Below are 5292 nucleotides of genomic sequence, written 5' to 3'. Positions count from 1 at the left end.
CCTAGGATCGTCTCGTGCTGAGTAACCCTAGCATAACCAAATAATAATGAAGCACCACACATATATCACATATATGCCAAATATACCTGGCCAAAATATGAAAATCACTCAATTAATCATAAATGGGTTCACATGCATATTTAATACACCTAAACATGCATATCAAGTCATATTATGATATAACTCACATAATCACATAATGATACACATAAATATCACATAATTTCAAAATTTTCCATCTTGGCCCCCTAATGAAGGCCCTAAGCCTTATTAGTAAATTTGAGTCGTAACATATATGTATATTATGCAATGCCAATATGGCTTCAATTTTGCATTATTTTGTATCTAATTTGCAAGTACTTAATACGCGAACAAGTTTGTGATTTGAATGTTATAAGTAGGTGTCTAGAAAATAATGTTTCATCAAGCAAGGATCATTTTACCATCGAATTGGCATCATTTTGCATTGGCATCAATCTACTCGGAATCGATGCCTGCTCGATGTGAAACGATTCCGGCTTAATGCAAATACAAAACAATGTTGACTTGATGCAAAATGATGCCTTTTTTTTTGCTGGAACAAACATTCATTAATCAATAATTTAAGATGGGTACCACAGGAGGGGGTCCCTTCCTTTGAGAAACATTGGCACAATTGCTAGATACTTTAACTGTTTCAGCCAAACCATCCGCTACACAGTTATCCACTCTCCTTACATACTGAAACATACATACCCAAAAACTACTAACTAAATTCTTAATACTGTAAAAACATGACATGAGCTTCCAATCAAGGCAATTTCCTTCCTCAGTTAGTGCCTTCACTAGCACTAAGAAGTCTAAAAATATAGTTATCCTCTGCCATCCCTCCTTCTTGGCCCATGTAAGTGCATGCTGAATTGCTAACTTTCACCATGTAGAAGGTTTATGGTTTGGACTTTTGTGCATGATGACCACCAAAACCAAGCATCTTTTTGAGTGGTAACTGCTGCTATTCCTGTCTCCTCTGACTTATGAGATGCATCAACGAATATTATCATATCCACGGGGATACAAATAATTAATTGACTCTCCTTTTTCTCAACTTTCCTTGGAGTATCACACCATTCATTTTGTTGTTCTGGGAATTCCTTGTACCTCGCCATCACTTGGAATTGCAAATCGTCTAAATCTGGTTTGGCTCCAAATTTCCACGCCTGGTTTCTTGCTCTCCATACCACATCTACGATGCAAGTTTTCATTGTAAGGAGATTCACTTTAGAAATTCCTTCCACTGAGTCCAAAAGAATGTTAATGAATTCCTTGAGTTTTTCTGCATGAATTGGATCTATCCTCACATTGAGAGGACTGGAAAACCATAAAGCTCTAGCTAAGGGACACTTGATAAAGAGGCAAACCTCTGATTCTCGTTCCTCTTTAGGTATTGGACATGTGTGCTTCTTCATAAACCTAAGCTTTCCCTTGGTGCCCCGAAATAGCCATCCACAATATTATATCGTGTCTTGGGTGAATGTGTGGTTTCCATATCTTCCTTCAAATTGGATCGCACTCATTAAATCTATATCCTTGGTATTCCCATTAAGTCTCTTTCATGTTTAAAGTTCCATTAGTATCCATTTTCCACACCACCAAATCCTCCTCCCTTTGTTGCAGTATTTGATTTTTTCTTATCTATTCACCCACAGTCTGTCCAAACAGATCATAAAGCATGGGAGTATTCCATTCTCTGCGTTCATCCATAAATAAGTCAGACAACACCTTCAAGTGAGGAGCCCTTTGTCAAATTGTCTCCATTGTGTCCCTAAATTCATTGTACTTTAGCTATGGTATCCATGGTTGGTATCGAATGTCTTCTTCCTGCCATCACCAATTATACTTGAGCTACCTCTTGTGATGATATTCTTCACACTCACAATCCCTTTCCATGTGCCTGAGCCTGAAGCCTTATGCCCAACTTCCCAAAAGGACTTTTTTCTACAGTATTTCGCTAGCATCGACTTAACCCATGGTTTATCATGTCTAGCAGCCACATTCCAAGCCAATTTTGCAAGTAATGCTCTATTAGTGTCCTCAAATTTCAATAACCCCAACCCTCCACATATTTTCGATTGACAAACACTATCCCAAGCTTTTGTAGCAACAAAACGATTTTTGGTTATGTCCCCTATCCACTAATATTTTCTAACTAATGCATCCAACTCTCAGCAAACACTAATTGATACCTGGAAAGTGGACATTGTGTATATAGGTATATTACCTACAACTACATTGATCATGACCTTTTTTTCCAGCATTGGATAGTGTTTTCATTGACCAACCCTCTAGCTTTACCATCATCCTCTCTTTGAGCCTTTCATAGTCTTTTCTTTTTTTCCTCTGTAAAATGAAAGGGTTGCCCAGGTGTTTCTCATTTCCTTTTACATCTTCCAATTGTAATATTCTTCTTAATTCCATCCTTACTTGGCTTGAGGTTGTTCGAAAAGAGGATACTAGATTTCTGCTTGTTGCATCTTTGCCTGACCAAGCTTCATACTTTTTTACGCAGTCATTGAGGACTGTCACCTCCTTGTCTTCTCTGCCAAATAAGATGTTGTCATCTACTAACATCGAGTGCGATATGGAAGGGGTTGTTCTTGCTATTTTTATCCCTTGAACCTCTCTGCAGTTCTATTCTCATGAAATTAGTTTTGACAACACTTTGTTACATAAAAGGAACAAGAATGGGGATAATAGATCATCTTGTCTCAAACCCCTTTGAGGATAGAACTTTCTCAGCAGAGAACCAATCAATAAAACAGAGAATGATACTGAAGTGACACAACTCATAATAAGGCTGCAAAAAAATTTCGTTGAAGCCATTAGCACGTAGCACTCGTAGTAAAAACTTCCACTCCATTCTATCATAGGCTTATGCATATCCATTTTGATGGCCATGATCCCTCCCTTACCCTTTTCTTTTTTTATCGTGTGAACAAGCTCTTGGGTCAAAATGGAAGACTCCGTAATCCACCTTCCTGGGATGAACCCAAATTGAAACGGGGATATGATCCTATCCATCACTCTGTGGAGTCTATTCGATAAAATCCTAGAAATGATTTTGTAGACAAAGTTACATAAACTATTTGGACAAAAGCTTTCCATAACTTCTGCCTTCAAAGTTTTTGGAATAAGGCATAAGAATGAGTACTTCAGTCTCGGGTCCAAAGTGGAAGTTCTAAATAAATCTTGCATATATTTAGTAACTCAGTTCCCAATGTTCTCTCAATATTGACTGTAAAAACATCCTGAGATACCATCAGGTCCCAAAGCTTTCAAAGGATGCATCTCGAGTAATGTCCTTTGGATGCAGTTTCTGCTAGGAATTTTGCACAGTCTTAGATTCTCTTCCCCCATGATCTTGTTACAATAAATGATTTCCAGCTCTTCACTGATTTGAGGGTCACTTGAATTGAACAAACCAATGAAGAAGTTATTTTATATGTCTGCCATTTCGTTTCATTTTTCCTTCAACTTCCTATTCATGTCTCTAAGTTCTCATGTGTGGTTTCTTCTACGGCTTATTATGGTAGAAGCGTGAAAGAATCTTTTGTTTCTATCCCCTTTTTGAAGCCACAATTCTCTAGATTGCGGCCTCCAAACTAGCTATTTTTGCTTCCACAATTCTTTCAATACAATTTGTAGACCTTCCTCCTTGGCAATAAGTGCATCACTCATGGGTTGTTGTTGAATCCAACCTATCTTTTCTTCAATCATTCTGATTTTTTTTCTCTGGTTTTCCAAACACCTTTTTGTTCCACGCCTGTAAGGCTCTCTCTGTGTTTTCCAGATTTATGAATAGTCGTTGAGGCCCGAGTACCTGAGTTTCTTGACCCCAATCCTTAGCTATAACTTCCTGACAACTACCATCCCTAGACCATGCCTCATAGAACCTGAAATGTTTAGAGACAGAAGTTTTATCCATAAGGGAATCCATGAGGAATGGGTTGTGGTCAGAGATTGAGATAGGGATATTTTGCACTTCTACCTTTGGGAAGAGGGGGACCCAATCATTTGACACAATGGCTCTGTCTAGTCATTCTCTGATTAAGCCACCCTTGAATATGTTATTTTTCCATGTAAATCGGCCTCCCCTGCAACCCAGGTCAATTCCTCCCGAACCTGTCAAGAAATCTCTCAAGATTTCAGTATCATTTGAGCTTACTTTGTTGCCACCTTACTTCTCATTTTCTGATAGAAAGACATCCAAGTCCCCCTCAATTCCCAAGGAGTTTCACATAGACTAACTTTTGCCTTGAGGTCTCCCCAGAAATCCTGCTTCTAAGCATCATACGGGGTCCCATAGGTAGCAAACAAAGTCCATTGCATAGCTTCCTCTACTTCCCAAACACAAGCTTTGATCATGTTATCTAGTAAAGGTGGTAATACTCGGCCACATGTCTTCCTTCCGTAACAAACATATACTGCCTGCCAAACCTCTAGAATTTACGGCTTCATCATGAACAAATCCCAATCTCCTTCCCACTCATTTCATGTTTTCCCCTAGGATTTTTGTTTCCACGAGGAACACACAATCTTTTTTTATTCTTTCTATCCGAGCTTTTAGGGCTTGGGTTGTCGGGGTTCGTGCCATTCCCCGGCAGTTCCACGAAGGTAGCTCCATTGGGTTGGGGGGGGCTTGATAAGGGTCGCCTCCTCGCCGATGTGTAAATTTGGGTCCAATGCGATCTCCACATCAATGAAGTTCTTACCACCATTACCATTATCTTCATTCGCATCTTGCTTTGTTGATTCTTCATCATGTGGGCCAAGGCCTATGATTGGTGTCAAACATAAGTTGGCCTTTTCTTTTTTGTGGTCCCCTTGTACCATGGATCCTTTCAATTAGGTCCACCAAGTCATGAAAAATGGTACTCTGGGCTTCACACTTGTAAACTTGTATTGGGCCCATTAATTTCTCCACAAACTTTTCCATTCTAATGTCATTGGGCCAAGGGAGTCGGTTTACCCCGGGGTCATCATGTGGTGTTCTTGACTTGCATAGCTTCACATGTGGGATATCCAACATTTAATTTATCGTGGAGCCTATATTAGCCATAAATCTCTAAATAATCCCTTCATCATTCAGGTTTTTTCCAATCCGGGCAATGGGGTGAGTCTTTGCCCTTTGGTTCCACTCGGTTCTCGTCTTAGGGTTAGTGATACCTGAATTAGAAATTGTTTCCAATGGCATGATATTCTCAGTACTCATTGGAAATTTCATTGTACCCCTAATTAAAAATATATTAACCCAAA

General features: G+C 39.2%; 1 long non-coding RNA gene across 1 annotated transcript; it reads right to left on the bottom strand.

Annotated features, from left to right (window-relative positions):
- Positions 1 to 406: 406 nt before the first annotated feature.
- Positions 407 to 4961, bottom strand: LOC133801662 (uncharacterized). The gene is made up of 2 exons (XR_009876909.1): positions 4025 to 4961; positions 407 to 3929 (listed from the first exon to the last, which is right to left on the bottom strand). It is a non-coding gene; the product is annotated as an uncharacterized LOC133801662 (long non-coding RNA).
- Positions 4962 to 5292: the final 331 nt, after the last annotated feature.

The sequence above is a fragment of the Humulus lupulus genome, chromosome 1 (assembly GCF_963169125.1).
Source record: "Humulus lupulus chromosome 1, drHumLupu1.1, whole genome shotgun sequence".
Lineage (NCBI taxonomy): Eukaryota > Viridiplantae > Streptophyta > Magnoliopsida > Rosales > Cannabaceae > Humulus > Humulus lupulus.
The sequence above is the reverse complement of the archived record's forward strand: the minus strand, read 5'-3'. Positions and strand labels throughout refer to the sequence as shown.